This window comes from Ambystoma mexicanum, chromosome 6q, assembly GCF_040938575.1.
Source record: "Ambystoma mexicanum isolate Mex_15411 chromosome 6q, UKY_AmexF1_1, whole genome shotgun sequence".
Lineage (NCBI taxonomy): Eukaryota > Metazoa > Chordata > Amphibia > Caudata > Ambystomatidae > Ambystoma > Ambystoma mexicanum.
This window is the reverse complement of record NC_090937.1, coordinates 900,140,493-900,162,664: the sequence shown is the minus strand read 5'-3', so window position 1 is coordinate 900,162,664 and position 22,172 is coordinate 900,140,493.

Here is a 22,172-nt window from a genome sequence, read left to right as displayed (position 1 = left end):
CATACATACATATAGGTAATGGCTGCAGCATGCACCATAGAAGTACAATATGTTTAATCTGGTAGTTTTCGGTTTGGCTTGTAACCATAACGTCCCTTTAACAATGTTTTTCACTGAATTTCATAGATTTTTATTAGTGCTCCTTCACCATAATCACACATTAAAAAAGTTTTTTCAATGAATTTCATAGCTTTTTATTAGGGCAACTTAAACATAATGGGCCTCATTACGACCCAGGCGGTAAGGGGTTTACGGCAGCGTAAACAGCGCCGACCCTTACCGCCTGATTCCGAGGTCCCTTAGCGCCATGGAGGATTTAACACCTGCTTTTAGCAGGTGTTAAAATCCATGGCGCTAAGGGACCTTGTTGTTAATTACGCCACCGTAATTTACGGTGACGTAATTAACGCCTTCCCCGCTCCCATTATGCCCTATGGGGCAAAAATGGGAATGGGGAAGGGTAAATGGGGATTGGGGACTTACCGCCCCGCCAACCTCGGAATGGGGCGGTAAGTCCGCCAACCACCATGGCGTAAACGTAGTTTACGCCATGGTGGTAAAGGTACGACCCAGGCGGTAACTTACCGCCTGGGTCGTAATGAGGCCCAATGTCCCTTTGACAAAGGTTTTTCACTGAATTTTATGGAAACATAATGTCCCTTTGACAAAGGTTTTTCACTGAATTTTATGGGTTTTTAGTTCTGCATCATAATTTGCTACAACTTCCTAATGCATTTTCGACCAATGTACAAAGATTGAACTTAAAACTGTTGCTCTCCCTACTTCCTAGCAACATTTTTAACACTTCTATACACGTTTTGCATTTTGTTCCACTGTTTTTGCGTTTGCTGCTGGTTGCAAACTTTAACGTCACTGCAGACTTTCCGGACAGTGTCACATGACTTAGCGTGCATGTCATGATGATGTGTTTGTAAGAGTGTACGCATTTTCGTGAATGGGTCCCTTGTTCATCAACAGTTTGAAACTGTATTTCCATCTGATCTAAAAACTGAAAATGTACTGTTGCACAGCTCCTACACCTATTTTTATTGATTACCCCTTTGCAATCTTGGATACAGCATATGCTTGGAAGAATATTAGCAGAGCTGCTATTTATCTTCAAAAATTCCATCAGCTTTTGCCATCCCTCCTCCCCCGGAGCCATCACCACCACCAACACTACCACCAGCTGGAGGGCCTAGACAATGGAAGAAGTGCAATAATTCAGAAAACAACCCAGAGAGAATCATGGGCGTTTCATTTCTTTACCACTGTGGGGGTTATACCAATGGATAAAGCTACCAAGATAAAATGCACTGAGGACAACCTGCGAAGTACTACTATGGGACCACCTCAATGCACGGCCACACTAAATCCAACAACTAGGTTGTTTGGAGAAAGGCTGTACCTTTCTTAGGAAGTAGTAGGCTGTCTTCCTCTACCTCATCTTCCTCAACTAATATTGCCACCACACAGGCTACTCCTGTGGGGTGCAAAATCCCACCAGCTACCTTGCAAGCCAGGAAAGAGGCTGTTGACCCATATCTTTCAAAGACAACTGTACACTGTATATACTGCAACACACCACTCTGCGGTAGAGAGCAGTTCCAAAGTGCTTTTGAGTCTGCAGTAAAGGGGAATGAGAAACACTGCCCACTACCTTAGATTTAATGCACGCTCAACATCTACCCCTGTTCCCCTGCCCCTCCATAGCTGTGCTTGCGGTCCCTTCCCTTACTTCCCTCCCCACCTTACTTCATGGCCTCTCCTGCACACATAAAAAGTGTCTTTAGGAACCTACTTTAACAGTTAAAAAATGGAATCTTATAGACTTCACATACTTTACATTTTTCAGTAAAGTATTTAGACTCAATAAGATTCTCCAACATTCATGTTAGCAGTATCTGCTATGCTAATGGTAATAATGGACAATTGCATATTAGAAAAAAAGATACAATTCCAAAGAATGTTATGTCCCAAATACTTTTCTCTAGCATACATTAATGGCCATAATCCATGGCCCTTTATTGGTTTGTACAAATACTGCGACTTAGAAATGTCACCTATAGCGAAGACGGCACCTTTGCGCCATACTAAAATCCAGACCCCCATTACTCTGACTAATGGGAGCAGGGGTTGCGGGGGTGTACACCGCTCCCATTAGTCAGATAAATGGGGGTTGCAGGGTTTTTGCCACTTCCATTAGATGGTAGCGGGGGACAATAAAGAGAAAAGTAAAACAAAAAAGAAAAAAGAAACAGGACCCTGCAGCGCCAGTTCAGACCCACGTTAGTGGGACAGAACTGATGCTGCAGAGATACAGTTCTGAGAGTGGCACACTTCTTTGTGTGCCACCAAAAAGGTAAATGGGTGGGGGGAGGCCAGTAAGGGGATGCAGGAAATCTCTGTTTAAAAGCTTAAAAATGTTTCCAGGTAATGAAAAAACTGGCACTGAAATCCATGGCATTCTTGCAATCTGCTCCCCACTAGTTGAATAAAGCAATGTTTTTAGTTATGTGGTGCAATGCAGCACTGCATTTCACAGACTTCACGTCTCTTGATTTGTGGAGTTGTGTACAGTACCTTATCTCAATGCAGCAAGGTACAATTTTTCAGATGAAATTATAACGTTTTTTTTTGCAATATGGTCTTTTAGCATTTCTTACTGTAAGTTTAAATTTGGTCAAAAGACAACTTTCAGCCTTGTCAATTGGACTTCTTCTGTTGCCCCAGGTGTGCCATATTCTCTTATATTATGTATATTATGTTATTTGGCATTTGTATAGTGCCTTTTATCATTGGTATGATTCCAAACCTCTGTGTGTTGAACGCACTCAGGGACCACAGTGCAGATCAGTGGATAGAGTAATGTGATAAAACATGCTTGGGTGCACTCAGTATGTGTGCAGCCAGTGTTGAAAAAGTGGTTTATGGTGCATAATAATGTTAGGTGTGATGCATTGGTTGTGTGAGATCAGTGTAATGTGTGCAGCAAGACCAATGGACATGGTTATCTGCATTCTGGCAGTGCTGAAGTTTGTGAATGAGGTGTGCAGCTAGGCTGAATTAATCGAGGATTGTAGCTGCATTCTACTGTTTGTTGGTGAAGAGGAAAGAGTTAGCATAATAGTGTGTTTAAGTGTTGTTGTGCTTTCCAGGGGGACCCTGTTGCTGTTGAGCTCCCAGTGCCTGTTGAGTTGGTAGGATAAGGTCCTACCTCTGTCTTGTCGGGTAAAATTGCTTTGGCGAAGACTATCAGGTGGGGACAGGCAGATCTGTCCCAACTCATACCTTTACTGTATAGGTGCTAGAGAAGTCCTTGTTGGTAGTTCTGCTAAATGGATTCCCCAATAAGTAGTTCTACTAAATACATTCGCATATAGTTGGGATTAGCAAAGAGTAAGTGCTAGAAAGGTCCTCTGTATATGCTTCTGCTCATATATTTCCAGATGCGTAGGATTAACAAGCAGGGGCATTTCCTGTACTGATAACGTTTGGGATGATAGTTCTGCTAGATAGATTCCCAGTAGGTAGTTCTTCAGAATATATTCCCCGATAGGTGCAATCAGCAAAATAACTGCTATGCGCCCCACTCCCCGCACCCCCTTATCTGGGTCTGCTCATGGATTTCCAGATGAGTATAATAAGCAAGCAGGTGCACGCCTTGGACTGATAGCGTAGTGCATAGTTTCATGGCATTGATGAAGCTCATGAGTACTATTAGTGCTTGGGTTACAAGTGTAGCACAATCGGTCTAGATTTTTGGATAGCTAAATCGAGGCCTCAGAGCGTACGTATTCCTGCCGGAAGAAGGTGATCAGTCAATTCCGTCATGTACATGGATGCTACTATGATTCGGGTTTCATGCCTGGGACTAAGGCTCCCTGTAATGGGGCTAGGTGTCGTCGGGACTGGGAATGGATGAAAAGGTCTATGAAAAAGTCTATGAAAAATGTGAAGAGTGCAATATGGAGAAGTAGCCCACAGTATGAAAAGCAAGGGAGGACGACATGGTCTAAAACCTAAGTTCTTAAGTACAGTATTGCCAATGCAGATCCATATCAATGTTCAATGTGCGGCCTAATCCGCTCAGTAAGGCAGGCACTTTGCCTCAGATGCACATGTTCCAACCTGCATCCCACATGTGTACCACTTTATTGGTAGCTAAAGAAAAGCACAATACGTGAATGAAGCAAGGCATTAATCTGACACCTCTCACTCGATTCATCCAATCTCAATTTTACCCGACAGGGATATGGCCTCTATTTTCGAGGAACAGACTAGCTCTTGTGGTTTAGTCACACAGGCCCTGTAGCAACTTGTTTGAAATGTATATATTTTTAAAGAAAAGTAACAAATCTTTTGCCCGATATATTCAGTTTGTATTGGTGCATGCATGTCATCACACATTCTTAAATTAGCATCTTCAGCACAGAAAGAACAAAATAAATGTCTCCTCTATCACATGCGGCAAGGCCAAACCTTTAGAGCTAAATTGCGGAAAATCTTGTTCGCCCAACAGAGATCCTGGTTATAAGAAGGAGAAATACGCAGCTGCCTAAACCATTGGTAACTTGCATAGTTGCATTCTGCATATGCAGGCCAGCTGACGTGTGTAAAACAGTCCATATGTCATGACGTTCTGCGCCTCCGATGACCCTGGATTGCACAGTGTAGGTGAATGCATGAACGGAGCACACAAAGTGCTACTCCCCGAGACATGACATGATGGCTATGTTTCTCACAAAAATATATAATGCTTTAAATCACCTGTTTTTCATCCAATGTCCAGACAACTTGCTCTTCCACCACAGACTAGAAGAAAGCGAATCAGACCAGCAGCACATTATGAATCCACAGTGCTAATACTTTCATTCATCTGCAGGCTTTTCATGGAAAATCAATTTATTTTTGAGCTTTGTTCCAGTTATTAAATCTCTGCGGTCATTAAAACCATTTGGAGAATGCAGACTGTAAATCATGGATGCCAGTAGGTCTCGTTTGTAGCATATTGGACATGGTGGGAAGGAGCGTGTATTGCTTTCATTACTCTTTTTTAATGGTTCCATGCCATCCCTAAATACAAGATTCCAGCTGCTGGAGCACAAGTCATTTGTGCCATTATTTTCGTTCAATGCTTTTAAGAAGATCAATAGATTTTCTTAGGAGTTTGGCTAGGCGAGCATGCGTCTTTTTCTCTCTCCCTAATATGCACGTGATCACTTAACTGCACTTGTGTACTACATCTGATACAATTGTAGATGCTGGGTGACACCATTATATGCAGAAAGAGCTGTTGGTAAAGGCTGGGAGGAACATGTGTGTCCAGTGAGTGAGACTTAGGTTGCATGACATTAGGGTAGGGAGGTTTTCTGGTTAAAACATTTGGAACACTCATTTCCCTCACCCTCTCAGGTCCATCCATCCGTCTTTAGAAACGGACATAGTCATTGTTTTAAAAAAATCGGCTACGTTGCAATTGCCTGCTTACTCTCATTATTGCATTGTATGTTCTCGTTTGTTCGGTAAAATTTGGCAAAGTCCAACTGGTGTGGGACTTCACAAGCCTTATATCTTGGTATTAGGAACCCAACCCTTAGTATAGGCCTGCACTACACAAGTCGGTAGAGTGGCTGAGCAGGATAATGTGAGCTGTAGAGTAGCACAATGAAATCAGTAAACGCAAGGCACCAAGAAAACACTTATGCAGTTAGAGTAATATTAAATGATGCATTTATATATACACACAAGTTAAATTAAGCATTCTTTAAAAAGAAGCAACTAAGAGTAACGTTCAACGGAAGATAGAATTCATTTAAACAAGAACCAATAATGCAGGTAATTTCTTTCTATGCTAAAGATGTTCCAACACACTGAGTGACATCAATCAAGGTCAGTGGTTGCACTTATTTTTGTTCACCATTTCACATTGAGATTGGGAGGGAAAGTGGTTAGAGGGTCAAAATAGAACACACTGAAGCAACTGGGTGAATAGATAGTTTCTACCTGAGGGATGTTGGCAGACTTTTATCCCAGCAATAATAGAGTCACCAATTAAACACGCCTTGCCAAAGCCAATAAGGTTCAGAAGAGGAGCCTCTAGGAAAACATGGTGATAGTGATAGTGAAATCAGAATGGAGTTCAAGCATGTACTGATCAACAAATATATAATCTAAAGTAGATCTAAAGTAGATCTACTGACACCCCAAAACCATGCTTATATATCGCTATTGCACCCCCAAATCTGATCATTTAATAATAATACTTCAGGCCTAAAGTAGTAGTGGCGCAGCACCACTGCAACCAGCTTGAGACTTAAAATCCAGGTCTATAGAGTCTGGGGAAATGTCCCACTGATGACAGTCCTTGTCGGATAAGTTGCAGTTGCCATTTAAATCACCAGCCAAAATGACATGCCTAGAACCAAAAACTGGACTGTCATGAGGAATGATGATGCGTAGAAAATCTCCTAACGCACCCACTCCTTTGTGCCAATAAACATTGACCATTAGAGCATGGACATTATAGACCCATTCCGTAACCTCGGCGGCCAGCATTCCATGCAGAAGATTGTCAATCTGATGTGCAACGAAGCCCAAATCACTTTGTATGGCGGTAATAAGGCCACCAGAGTGTTTTCCTCCACAGCTCAGTTTCGCTAGCTGGGAGAAGACCTGAAAGCTGTACAACACTGGCAAAGATGTAAGCCAAGTTTCTTGGCTCAGCAGACAGTTACATCTTCTCAATAGCACCAGAGGGTCTCTGTTTGTCATCAAATGTACATTAACCCTAGAGTTCCAGAAAAGTATCTTCAGCTCTTCATTACTGGCAGATTGATCTGTTAATTTAGTTACTTCATCGTCCCACCCTGTGTCTGGAGGGGAATTGGGTCTCGGGTCTCTTTACTGTAAAGACTGATGTTCTCTCTTGATTTCCTTCCATTTTGCTGTTATATTGACCACCATTAGATGTGTTGGCATGGGGATTATTCCTTAACCGGGACACCTGGTGGTACATTCACATTCAGCCCACTGTGCTATTGGAAAGCCCATATTGTTCAGAAATACCTTTTCTGAGAGAATCAAATCTATGGTCCTCATTATGGCCATGGCGCTCCCGTAATGAAGGGTGCCGGTACGGGACTGGCACCCTTCATTACGGGAGTGCCTATTACGAGGTTCCCTTGCGGGACCCGGAACAGATGGCTGGTAAAACCAGACGGGCTTTCCAGGTCCCACGAGGGGACCAAGGAGCTAATAACGGGCCCGTTATTAGCTCCCTCCCCATTCCCATTGATCCCTATGGGGGCTCAAATGGGAATGGGGATGTTTTTTTCCAATGAGGACTTACCGGGTCCTCCATGGTTGGAATAGCCCGGTAAGTCCTCATTGGAGGAACCCAGTACTGGAGCCCAGTATGGAGGCCCTATAACCAGTCTGGATCTAATATAAAGCAAAGACTGTGCAGTATTCTGTTTTTTGGGGAAAGTCAGTCTTTCAATGTCTGCTGAAGATAATGCAGCTAAAGTCGGAATTTCTGCAAAAATTAACAAAACATTGGTACGATTCAAACACACCGGGAAGCTGTCACCCAGTAGACTGGAGAGTACTAATATATTCCTTTCACCCTGATCCAGATGATTACTATTGGATATAGGTTTTGGCTTGGACATAGGCATGCTGGTATTCGGGGTGGCCACATAAGACCCACCGAAACCCAATGTGTAATCCATCCTTTTTTCTTATCGAGAACTACTCTAAAGTTTAATAATTACCTGCTTTACAATTTTGGGTTTCAACTTATTGATGTGATCCCAAACAGGGGCATGGGTTGTATGTATATCAACATAGAATTTTGTGCAATTTCCTTCCAAACTCTGGAAATAATAAGGAATATCCGGTCCCCAACATTTGGGCACGTGTAATTTATCAAGTAAGCCATCCAAATTCAAGTTTGGACTTCCACCGGGAGGTAGGCTCGCAGGTGTACCGAATGTTTTAGGCACGAGATTATTCAATTTGGTAAACAACGGGTCCGCTTCTGAATTACTTTACGCACTTTCTGAAACCCAAAGCCCATCCATTTGTGCCTCCACCTCCCTCTTTGGGATCATATTTTGTTCTATATATCTAACCCTGTGTCTGGCTCACAATGGCTGTTCGAGATAGGGGTAGGCAATAAAATTCCATCCTAAAGAAGAAGGCAGGATTAGAACAATCAGTTTTAAGAATGGAAATTGGCAGTTTAGTGTATTTCCCAAAACACAAGGCAGGGTTAGAACAGGGGGGCATAAGACCAGAAGGATGACATATGGGGATTTTCAAGGAGCATTCCTCCTTAAAGGTTACCATTTTAGGCAAGGTTTGAATTTCTACATCTACCTTAGCATCAAAGGCTGAGAAAGCAGATGTTAAGGCACAGAAATTGTCGAGTGCGCATGATTCTGACAACCTTTGTCGCAGCAGGTTCATTGAGAGGTTAACAAAGTCGAACTCTGGGTTGCAATGGGGGACTTCGTTGGAGCAAGGAGCAAGTAAATGCAGCAAGTTTGTGGCCCAGCTGGTGTACAAGGGTTTAATTTGTTAGCACTTTCCTCTATCACGGGAGTCAGCACACTATGTTGCCCCTTGGTCCAATTCTGTACTTTTCTCATTGATTCAGGAATAGTAAGATTATGCATCCACTTGCCGGAGGAGGTGTTCCTCCATTTCAATTTTCTTTTATTTTTTTGTCTTCTTAGCCCTTCAAGGCACAATGTATGTCCCTCCTGTTACATGTGAGTGTACCACAGTGATTGTTTGCACAGTATGGTCTTTATGTGAATTGTTTTGTAATGCCCCCGCCCCCTCTGAGGTAATTGTCTCTACCATGGATGCGGAAGTTAATGAGTGCACTACCTCAACAACAGATTTGTCAATAATTATGGGGTCATCTACAGGCATAATCTGAATACCTTTATGTGTATCACCCAACAGGGGTGTGGTACCTCTGGAGGCAATGTGACCCAAGCATGCCTCCAAATCCTCAACCTTGATGTTAATAGAACTCAAAATGGTAGTTTGCGCCTTCACGTCTTCTCGGATATTATCATACAATTTTACAAAAGAGCTCAAAACCATGTTAAGGGCAGAGAGACTTAGAGAAGACAGCTTCATGCAATCATCTGCCTCCCTCAATGTGTGATGAACAATGTCCACATTGAATTGAGTAGAATAGTCAGGAGAAGATATGGAGAGCCTCCCACAGTTCTCTTGAATCATGAAATCTCTCAATTCAGTAGGTGACCCAGGACATAAAGCATTGCATGTATGCTGGATTACACTCACTGAGACTGCACAAGTTTTAGTTTCAATAGATTCGGCATACTCAATTATACTCAGGTCTTTTAAGACATGCATGTGTGTACGGTCTAATGTTGCAATGTTTCTGGTGGGCAAAATAGATTTAAATTCTGTGCTTCTGTCAGATATTTTAGGGCAGAATTTCGTAATGCATTGCCCTGCAATAGGGGAATAGTGGACGTTTCTGCATAAACGGATTTGAATTTTACCCGTACTTCTTCCTCCTTTCATTTTTGTCTCTGTAGGGGCATATAGATTTGGCTTATTGGGATTCCCATGTGTTGCATTGCTTTTTTCACCACCTAGATTGTGCCTCTGAGCAGCCACAATAGCAGCCTATTGACCATTCATCTCGGCACAAGCCAAAGGACCATCTGAGGCGTCATAACCATTAGCAACTGAAGGGAGCCCTGTAGAGGATGTCATAAATAGACTTAAATCAAATGCGCATGCTTGGCTTCTCAAGCCAGTGTGCACGACCATGTACTGCAATCTGTGGGGCCCACAGAACCTAGGGTTCAAAGGGATGCAGTAATGCCACCCTGCTGTCACCCAAGACGAAGCACACACACTGCCTATGAAATCTAAAAACAGAGCACTGAGCTTGGCTCAATGGGAAGCTTAGAAGCAACCCTGCGGTCACCAAGTGTAATACAGAGCTACATTGCTTGATGCAACAGACAGTATGATGTTTGAAAGATGGTCAGTACAGTACCGTTTGTGCCGTAGAATGCATATCGAGATGCCACCTTTAGCCATGGAGCCATTGCAGCCGAAGACAGCAGAAGCCAAACACCCCTCCAAACAACTCTGTGAATGCTCCATGTTGGTTTGGAGTTCTTGTAGTGGAGTCTCCTCCTTCAGCTGGAAAACGCATAGACAGAATGAGCAGGATCGGGAAGACAGCAGAAGCCAAACACCTCTCCAAACATCTCCGTGAACGCTCACCGTTAGTTTGGAGTTCTTGTAGTAGAGGGTTCTCCTTCAGCAAGAAAACACAGCAGACAGACTGAGCAGGAGCGGGATGACAGCAGAAGCTAAACACCTCTTAAAACAACTCAGCTAATGCTCCGTGTTGGTTTGGAGTTCTTGTAGTAGAGGCTCCTCGTTCAGCAGGAAAATACAGTAGACAGACTGAGCAGGAGAGGGATGATAGCAGAAACCAAACACCTCTCCAAACAACTCAGCCTATGAGTTCTGACATGATCAGACATTCTGTAACCCCTGCTTTTGACAGGGAGATTGTCACCAGTGAGGATATCATGCTGGCCCCAAGGGAACAAGCCTGGTGTCTGAGAAAACAGAGAGGCAAACTGATTTAACAGAGGTTTGCACTATTCCTGTTGCTGCAAATTCAGATCAGAAGAAAGTTTCACTCCTTCTGTTGTTTCATCTGAAGGGTGTCCCCTGGGGAGATCAGGGAGAGGTTCACTCTCATCCACCCCCTGATCAGAGGCTAGACGCAGAGCTCCCAGTTCTGGTCTAGAGACATAGGCCTTCAGATGATTAGTTTGAAATACCTTAGGGGCCTACTTGGGGTTGTCCAAGTCCACTAAATAATTGCCCTCTCCAAGTTTGCCTACAACTTTGATGGGTCATATCCATTTGTCCTGTAAGTCTTTCTGCCTTGTAGGAACCATAACTAGAACTATATGATCTGGAGTAAATTCCACCATGTTAGCTTCCTGGTCAAGCCAATTCTTGACCAGGGCTTGATCAGCCTTCAAGTTTTCTGAAGCTTCAGTCATCAGTCATATCATCCACTCCCTGAGGCCTAGTACATAGCCAGTTACTTGGAGTGGATTTAAGGTTGGAGCTGTCTCTAATCCTTCTTTGATCAGAGCCAAGACACCTCTGACAGGATGACCATAGAGGAGCTCAAAGGGGCTGAACCCCACTCCAGTTTGAGGCACCTCTCTATAAGCAAATAGAAGGCATGCCAGTAGAAGGTCCCACTTTCTTTTCAGGGATTCTTCTATCATGCTCTTCATTATACAGTTAAACCTTTCTACCAACCCAATTGTTGGGGAGTGGTAGGCAGTTGAGAACTTGTAAGTTACTCCACAGTTTTTCCACATGGTGTGCATGTAGTGGGACATACAATGTGACCCCCTGTTAGAGATAACTTCCTTAGGAAACCCAACCCTGGTAAAAATACCAAGAGGTCCTTAGCCACTGCTTGGCCAGTAACAATTCTCAAAGGTAATGCCTCAGAATACCCAGTAACATGGTCTACTACAATCAATATAACTTGGTTGCCTGAGGAGGTTGGCAGATCTAGGGGACCAACAATGTCAATACCCACCCTCTCATAACAAACTGCCACAACTGGGAGGGGCACTAAAGGTTCCACATTCTTGGAACCACAATTGCTAGAAGTCTGGCAGGTGTGGCAACTCCTGCAATGTTTATCAACATCTGCACCCATCTTGTGCCAGTAAAAGTACAGAGAAAGCATATCTTTGGTCTTCTTGGAACTCAAGTGACCAATAAGAGGGATCTCATGTGCTAGTTGCAGGAGCTTGGGTCTGACCTCCTGGGGTACTACCAGTCTCCTACAGTACCCTGAGGTAGACTCTGTATGCTCACTTTAGAGTGGTCCATCCTCCCAGTAGAGGCTATGCTTCCCTGGCCATTGCCCTTCCAGCTGGCTAGCTGTCTGATAATTCAGACCTTCTAGAGAGGAACACTCGCTTTGTCCTAGAGTGTACACCTTCTGCAAGCAAAGTCTGCAGCTCAGGGTGGTCACTAGGATCCAGATCGTCTAAGCAGGGAAGGATCTCCTCCAGTTCTGTTACACCAATAGCTGTTTCTTCAGAAGTTGGTTTGTCCAGCCACTCAGCCTCAGTTGGAGGTGGGGGTCAGTGGGGTGATCTAGGACTGTGCTCTCGGGGAAGTCCTTGTCTTCAGAGCAGGTATGGGTTTTAAACCCTTTTACCAGAGATTCTGGATTTTTCCTTGGTCTCTTTCTTCTTTCTATAAGTGGAAGGTTGGCCTGCCTGTGGGTTTGAGATGCTGGATATTACCTTGCTCTCAAATTGCGAGTCTCTCAAGGTTGTTCTCTGGCCAATTTGGGAGGCTAGAGAGTATTGGAGACTACCCCTAACTGTTTCAAGTCATTACCCAACAGGACTCTCCCAGGTTACTCATATTGCACAGTAACAGGAATTCTTACAGTCATGTTATTACACTGAATGAGGGATGGACCCCTCCAGGTTTGCCCTTAAATCTGGGATCTCTTCACAAACCACACATTTACCAAAGCTATTCTGGAATGGGGGTTTCTGGTAACCTCCCTCTGGTTTGGCCACAGAGGTTCCACTAGCCCTAAGTGGCTTGGTATTTACCCTTATGTTTTTCATGGCCCGCTTGTGGTGGTGGAGGATTAGAATTGTTTTTACTATCTTTCTTTTGCTTCTTCCCCTCATCCTTTTTCTGTGTTGCCGCAGAATCATTATGAGTGGCCTTGTTGGCTACCCATAAGTCAGCAGCTTGAACTAGAATTTTTGGATCAATTTCCATAGAGTCAGCAAGGTGCCGCCAATCAGGCATCAAATATATTCTCTAGCAAAAACACATTTCTCATTCTTCAAAGGAGTTCACTTTGTAACCCTTAACCCAACCCCCTACATTTGTCAGGCATTCACACACACAGGTAGCCCACTGGGTACCATCCTACTTTTTATGGTCTCTGATCGTTTTAGGTATTCGTAAGGCATCTTCTCAAACCTGGCTATAAGAGCCTGTTTGACTAGTTCATAAGTCTTCCTCTCATCAGCATTCAACTCCATGATAGCATCACAACCATTCTGGGGAGCCTAGACATAGTCCATGAAATTTAATCATTTCCACTAATACCTTGCAAACCATAAGTGAATTCAAATCTTCTCAACCAATCCAACACATCAAGTGAAGGATCATACATACTTACTGCCTCTTTTGGTAGGCGAGGTCTCTTGGGACTAGTAAACCGAGAAGACTCTGAAAAGGAAACAGTCAAAGGACATTTCTCTCATGCCATATTCATGCTGTATTTCATTTCCCCTGTGCCTTCTTTCTTTCTCTTTGTCCTCAGACTGTATGCCAAGTTTGTTTAATTCTAACTCAAGTTTCATCCTTTCCAAGGATAGGTATTCTGGGCTTACATTGTGACCCAGCGGTGTCATGATAGGAGGTATCCGAGAAACAGTAGAAATCTGTTGAGGGAGTTTTGCAGACCTATGTGTACCCTCTCCACCTTCTGACCCACCTAGCAGATTAGAACTAAATTCAAAACTATAATTCTCAGAATCTTCTTCTATATCAATCTAGACAGTAGGGATTATGGGCCTACTCCTAGGGTTTTGATGATTTCACAATGTTTGTATCAACTGAAGTGTTCTTCCCTTACAACTCAAGCCCCTTATTCTGCATAACACTTTCAATTGTTCCATTGTACATGCAGTAAGTGACTGTTAATTAAAATGATCAATTTCCATTTAGTTATAAGTTACTTTTTCTTTTGGTGGAGCTTGCCTTGTGGATGATTTTCTTGGGCACAAGTACAACTGGTAGTCACTGTGAAACCAATCCCCTTCTGCCACCAGTGTTAGGTATGATTTGGATAAGCCCAACTGGTGTGGGACTTTACAAGCCTTATCTCTTGGTATTAGGGACCCAACTCTTAATGTAGGCCTGCACTACACAAATTGCTATAGTGGTTCAGCAGCCAGGCTTACCTTAGGAGGGGTAATGTGAGCTGTAGAGTAGCCCAATTAAATCAGTAAATACAAGGCACCAAGTAAACACTTACACACAAAGGGGCCGATTCATGGAACAAACGTGCGCCGAAAATCCATGCGCAAGCAGGCGCAAGGTAGCGCAAGAGCGAGAAACGCAGCGCACGCGCACGTGTGCGATCCAAGGAAGACGCTGCGCGTGTTTCCCGCTGTCCGTGCGCCCAATCCAGCCATGGCGCACGCAGGCATACACGGCGTGCGCTACACGCACAGCAAAAGCGCACATAGCGCGGCGCACACAACCAAAGTGGGCGGAACAGTGGGCGTAACACGCGGAATGGGGAATAACTTGTGAAAAAGAAGGCGTAACTGGGGAAGTACTGCAGGGAACTACACGGAACGCCCACGCGAACAACCCGTATTCATGGATCCGAATACGGGAAACCCGCGCACGGCAAAAGACGCACACAGGCGTCAACGCGTCCGCCACACGAAGGCAGGCGGAAGCGTCTCCGCGCACAGTATAAAAGTGCGTGCAAACAACAAACACGTATATACAGCTACGATGAATGCCCCATTTGTCGCAGCACTGATCGTGGGACACTGCAGGAGGAGGAGAATAGCGAGGGCACGCATTTTCGCACCACGGACAAGCCTTTTTGGGATGCCTGACGACCAGGTCTATGGCAGGTATAGGTTTCCACCCCACATCATCCTAGACCTGGTCAGGGAGTGGGAAGATGACCTTACATCCCCCACCCTTTGCTCCCAAGCATTGAGCCCCTTGGAGAAGCTGCTCAATGTCCTGCATTTTTTGGCCACTGGGTCATTTCAGCGGACTACTGCCATAGTGGAGGGGGTCTCGCAGGCCACGCAGTCACGCTGCCTACACCAGATACTGGCAATCATGACAGCGCGCCCCTCAGTCCGCAGGAACATATACATGCCCAGAACACCCGCAGAAAGGCAGGCCGTTGTCCTGGATTATTTCAGGGTGGCACACTTCCCCAAAGTGCTCGGTGCCATAGATTGCACCCATGTGGCCCTACGTCCACCTAGGGCCACTGAGCACATCTACCAAAACCGCAAGCACTGGCATTCCATCAATGTACAGGTGGTATGCGATGCAAAGGGAATCATCACCTCTGTCTATGCAAACTACCCTGGCTCCACCCATGACAGTTTCATTTACAGAATGTCCGCCCTGAGCCGGGCCCTGGAAGCTGGGCAGCATGGCGACACATGGCTCCTAGGTGAGTACAAATGCCCTTGCACATGCATGCATGTCACACACACACACACAAATAACAAACCACAATAATCACAACCATTTACATCTCCCCAGGGGACAGTGCCTACCCTCTGAGCAACCACATGATGACGCCAATCCGGAACCCCACCACACCACCCCAGGTAAGATACAACGCCGCCCATATTGCAACCAGGGCCATAGTGGAGCGCACATTCGGAGTGCTCAAGTCACGTTTCCGATCCCTTGACCGCTCTGGCGGGCAGCTACTCTATGCACCACCAGTAGTGTGCAGGATCATTGTGGCAGCATGTGTCCTGCACAATGTTGCAACACGGCAGGGCGTCCCGGTGGACATGGTGGTGCCCCCACATCCCCAACCACAGGCACAGGCACTGCCCATGGGAGGGGACAGGGCACGTGGCGAGGAAGCCCGGACCCAGCTTGTGGCCACATTTTTCACCTAAACTCTCACACCTGCAGAGTGCACACAGGCCTGGCACATACCAGGTGACAATCGATGATGACAAAGAGACAGTCAACTGTCACAACCCTACCACCATGAGATAGTTGCCATGGAAGTGCCACATCGTCTGCATCCCTAGCTACTTAAACACAAGCTCTCCTGTGTGACCAAAAGGCACACATATGACATGACATGATATGGCCTATACACAAGCATTTCAAGGTGCGATGAGGCAGGGAGGGGGGAACAAGGGAATACAGACAACGGTACTACTAGGCCAGGTGTCATTTAGATTGTGCAAGTGCAGGGGTAGGGGGAAGGGAAAAGTGCAAGGGGAAGGGGAGGGGGGAGTGCAGTACAGGGGAAGTAGACCAAAAAACCAAATACATAGGCCAGCTGGTGGCAACTGCAAAGGTAAGTGCAGACAAGTTCTGGGAAGGGGGGGTTGTAGGGATAGAGAGACAGTACCGCAGTGCAGAGGTTGCCAGGGAGGCAGTGCAAGTGGAGAGTGGCTGGGCCAGGGACCGTGGTCGGTGAGAGTGGCCCAGTTGCAGATCCAGTGCAGTTCCAGTGAAGAATTTTGCAAGGGAGAGGCAGAGAGAAAGCAGAAGCAAAGAGGAAGGTCTTGAGGTGCTTCCCGAACCGGAGATGGTTCCCCTCAAGTTCCAGTGAGGCAGGAAGGCTGTTCCAGAGGGTGGGCCCTGCCGCGGAGAGAGATCTACCCCCGGCTAGTTGCTCTGAGAAGCGGATGACCCTGCCATGCAAGGTGTGCATCACACACACCTGCAAAACAGGCCATGGCCATCACTGTTATGTCACTCAAACCCTCCCAAACCACAACATGACATGGCAAGCAATACCCATACACCAACACAGCAACAATAAGGTACACATTGCCATGTCCAAAATGTACAGTGGCATCAGACAATGATGCCTGACCTGGAATCAGATGAAATGACAGACCAACAACCTCCCACCCAAAATAAGTCATTACCAAATGCATTACAAGAGTTGTAGACGTAACATAACTATGAATGCCTGTCTACATGCACATTGTGCATTGCAAAATCAACACTGCAGCTTCTGTGTGCTGTGTCCTACTCCTGCAACACACTGCTCAGCGCACAGCACAGTCAACAGCCATTGTGTGTGATGCACACCCTGAGCATCACATCTAAGCGACAGACCACATCAAAAACAAATTAGGCATGTACAGGATCCATAATTGGTCACAGAACATGTGCTGCAGGGACACAGTGGGCACCAGAAGGCAAACAGTGTACACGTGGATATGCAAGGGTGGGAGTACATGTAGTGCATCAGAGTGCAAGTGTGTGGGTCAGCAAGGACATGCACTCAACATATGCATGTGCAATCAAGTGACCATCAGTGTTCTCTACACATCACATGTGAACATTCACCATGTGTACACCCCAGCATGTCAAACCATAACTATCCCCTCGCACTTGAAAGGTAAACACAACACATGAACAGGCATTGATCAGCAGAACACAACATGTACATAGGATACCACCATTACAATGTCAGGGTTCCCATCACACTGCAGGGCAAGGCAACTATCAACAACAACCCCCCCTCCCCCACAAATGACCATGACCCACTGAACAACTGCACCTGGGTCATGGAGCCTTCAACCCTCAATTCCACCTGGCCACAGGATCACCTTTACCCTTCGTCACCATTCCCACCTTGCGTGTAAAAAGGTGCCTGCACCCTCAGAATCCACACTCATTTCCAAAATCACAAAATCCAACGCAGAAAAATGAAGCAGAACACCCTCCAGTAGATGACTTGACGTAGCAGTACCTCACAAAGGCAAGTACTACCCCAATGATGCAACAACCAAGGTAGCACAGTAAAACAATGTCACAACAGGATGTGAACCATGTGTGGTACATAACATAGGATGATGCACCATGAACGGATGTGTACTGTCACAGGTCCTGTGTACAGGCGCGGGAGTGTCACGAAACAACCACCCCCACTGTGTCCCGGGTGCCTGCAAGGTCAAACTCACACAGGCCCCTGAGACCCTGGTGGGGAAGGAGGTTCAGGGATATGCAGTTGGGACAGGTGTTGGCACACTGGATAACTGGAATGAGTGGCAGGAGAGGGGAGGAGGAATGACACATGAAAGTAGGGAATGCACGAAAATGTACTACCTGCATGAACACATACACAATCCAAACAAACTTGGACATCATTATCATGGCCTTCTGTAGTCCAGCTTAGGAGTGGTACAAACCAACCACCCCCTCTAGGGTTTTGGCGCCTGCAAGTTCGGGACTTACACAGGCATCCGCAACCCCAGTGGGGAAAGAGGGTTAGGGAACGTTACTTGGATAGGTACGGGAAGCAGGAACACCGGGTAGAGGGTACAGGGTTCAGAATTGCATAGGATTCCGGGTGATTAGGTGGAAAAAACATACCAAATTGAATCACACATACATCCATGCATTAGTGCACCCCCCAGCAAGCCCATGCAGAGCAGTTTGAAAGAAAAACAACTAGACACTTAGCTCTGGTTTTGAGTGCTGGCCTCCTGCCTGCGCACTCTCAGGTCCGGTTACAGGAGCACTGCAATGCTGCAAAGAGAGCCACAGTCAACAACCTGTACGTGCCAATTACACAGAAACACACCACCAAACATGCCCCATAGCAACAAACTACTCTACAAACAGACAATCTGGTGTAGATGCTTCGTACCCATATATAGCATTACCCCTGTGACGGGTCATACACAGTCAATGCAGTAAATCAGCTGCCGGTGGGTGCGTGGCAAATGGAACACCAAAGTGTCACAATTCACACAGCATGCAATGTTCCCTGGGTAAGCAGACAGACCCATATAGCAAGGCATGACTTCAGAGCAAGTTGCGTACCACCATGACCGAAACAAAGTTGGCAGTGCATTCATCATAAAGTACATGGAAATGAAATGCACGGCACCCGAGTATGTTCCTTGCTGTATGTCCCTGTGAGCTGCCCCTTTCCATGTCTCTGAAGGCTACATGGTTGATACAAGTGCCTCGATGGACCTTGGTGTACCGGAGGGTATGTGCCACTGCCCCTGCAGGTGTCCCAGACAACCTTACAATCAACAGCCATCAGTCCACCAACACATCTGAGCTGCGTTGTGTGCTTCAACACCAATATTCGTCCAAGCTCACCCTCAGTGCTGTGACTAAGCCTGCATGTGCAACTCGCCTGGTGCAAGCTTTGCTGTGTTGTGGCCCCCCTCTGCTGCTCACCTTGCCTGGAGTTCCTTGGAACACGTCAGCAGTTCTATGATGTAGGTCTGCAATCCCTGTGCCTCTGCTTGTGCACACAGGTGCATGTGGGCACCAACAAACATGTCCAGAATTCCGTCGTCCAATGGGCCATGTCTGCTGGCAAAGGTGCTCTGTAGGCTCATCCCCCTGCAGAAAGGGCATGAAACACATGAATAATGCTTCAAAGTCATCTGTGTGTGTCTCTTCAGGCATCTCATTACTTGACCATGTCAGAGAGTCACATCATAAATCACACCATCAGTCCGTCTTTCACATCCAAAGTGTGGAACACTATCTACAGCATGAATTGCAACAAGCACGTGTACAGTAAAGATAAGAAACATACTACACAATGCATAGCAATGAATGTACACATTAATCATGAAACACCCCATCTAGCAAAAGCTGAACAGTGGACAATAACACCAAAATCATCCCCACTAGGGGTGTAAACACAAGTCACACAGCACCAGACATGCCACAGATATGACAGTCCAAAGCCCTTGTGTAAAAGTTTGTGACACTGAACCATCCTTGCGAGCCCATGGATAAGGGAGGCAGGAGTGGCATATGTCAGTCAAGGACCCCAAGCAGCAAACACATACACAAGACAAGCCTGAAGGGCCCAGCTGGAACAGACAGTGGATGCCTTCAATAGCCACAAAGCACCGCACCGTCACATGAAAGCACAATAGACAAGCAATTTTAAACTATATTAACTAATTACACTAACTATGGAAAACCTACATTACCTAATTAAACTAACTATCAATACAGAAACTTAACTAACTAAACTAAAAGAAAAATCAAAAATGGCCACATACGACCCGGGGGGGAGGGGAGGCACCCAGGAGGGGGGAGGTACAGGGTGCTGCTCAACATCCACATGCGATGATGCTGAGCCAAAAAAAAACCCTCCATGGGCTCAACGCCTGCACAGCCCGACCTATGTGGGAGATAGATGGTCGTCCGAGTCTGGCTCATCCTGTAAAGGAGGACGTGGCACAGTAGCCTGGCCACGCCTAGCCGCAGCTTGCCCCTCGTCGGCAGCAAGTCTGCCGGACGGGTGAGCCTGGTTCTGTGTGGCGATGTGACATAGGTCTGCATGCAGAACCTCACGTGATACACTTGCTTCCTCTTGCAAGGTAGCACGTGTAACACGGAGTTCCTCCTGCAAGGCCCGGCTGGACAACCGCTGCACCTCCCGGCAAGCCTGTAGCTCAGCCGAGATGGTACGCTCAAGCTGTGCAAACCTCTCCTCTGCCTGCTGCTTCTGGGACATCATAAGGACACCCAGAGTGGATCTGAGGGAAGCATACTCCTCCCTCAGGGCATCCATGTGCGCCTCTGCGTGAGCAGCAATTGCTTGACGCAGAGACGACATTTCAGCCTGGCGTGCCCTGTCTGATGCCGCCATGCCCAGCCTGAGCGAGCGGGCCGTGGACCGTGCCACCTGCTGCTGAAGAAGCACCTGCCTAACAGGGGGGAGCACAGATCAGGCCACACGCTCCATGCTCTCAGCGATGTTCTCCATTGATGCCCCCTGCCGTTCCGAATTGGCAGTCATGTCTTGCTCCCACTCAGTATACTGCGGTTGCGCGCCGCGACTGCGTTGCGGGACTTGACCCCTGCGGGACCCAAGGACCGGGGGTCCTCGCTGTGGTGGCACCGCCCGCGGCTGCATGACTACATGCCCCCGTCGACGTGATGTCCCAGGCACATCAGTGACTGGTGTGGAGGGTGACCCTGCGTCCCGATCCACCACGGCGGAGGAACCAAGACTGTCTGATCCCTCAGTGCAGGTGTCGCAGACAGAGGAGTGTCCACATCAGAATCACTCACCCTGACACATGGACTTGATGCTCATCCAACTCGACATGGACGTCAGAGTCGTCATCAGGGATGGACTCATAGGCAGCCAGAGACAAGATGGACTGTAGCGCTTGGGGGTTTTCGTGGCCTACCACCCCACGACCCCCACTAGTGCCGGGTTTATGTAGTGGTAACAACCCTGTGTCTGGCATGACAACACCATCCTCCGCCTCCATTGCGTCATCACCTGAAAAATAGAGAGAAAAAAGGTCACTACACATGTCAGAAGCACACAACACACACACACACCGACAGCGAACGCATCAGGCAGACATGTGACACACAACATATAACCTGGCATGCATGCTGGGTCAACTTTGAATTGCTTCTGTGATCAGACCTGTTGAAAGGTGGCACTTTACATGGAAGTGGGTCTATGCAGTGCAGAAAATGTGTACGCCACTCACTACCTACATGAACAAGGACTCCATGGTGTGTGCCAGGAAATGTGAAGGCAGTGCAATGTCAAATTCAGACATCACGTGCATTGTGCATTCGATGTGTACCATATCTAGAAGCCAAGCACCCCTCCACCCCAGTACCAAAGCAGGGATGCCTAGCATGGTATCAAAAGGATGACCATACACCTGTGTATTGACAGGCAGTGTTGACTGGCATCAACAGCTTAATGTGATTCAAGTGACAACACTGCAAATGATGCTGGGACAGTAAGCAGGACACGTGATGAAAACTCTGGATTCCGCCCATTTGTGAAGAAGACACAACAACAGTTGGACAGAGTCATTGGCCATTGAACAGGCTGAGGCCTGTGAGCCACACAGATTGTCAGACCCTAAACATGTGTGCAACGCAGGACTGAGCCACAGTTGACATGGGAAGGCTGATGAGATGGCAGGCAATGTATGTAACCAAGGACTTGTATTACAGTGATCATCCAGTCAGGGACACATATGGGCATGCGTGCAATGCACATGGAGCATGAATGGGCACTCATGTCCCTGCGGGACATCTGACCTATGCACAGTACAAGTGAGATACCCTGCATCAAGTACTAAGGCTGTACCACACGGCATATGTTTGGCAGATTCTACGCTGGAAGTTAGCATCTACACAGGACGCATGAACAAGAAAGTACACATTGGCAAGATTGAAGAACACCAGTGCAAAGGTGGAACTGGGGTGCAGAGTGGCGGAGGAGGGGCAAGGGAGCATGCCTACATGGGGTCCCCGCATGCAGGCAGAGGAGACATGCATGACGGAAGCATTGTATT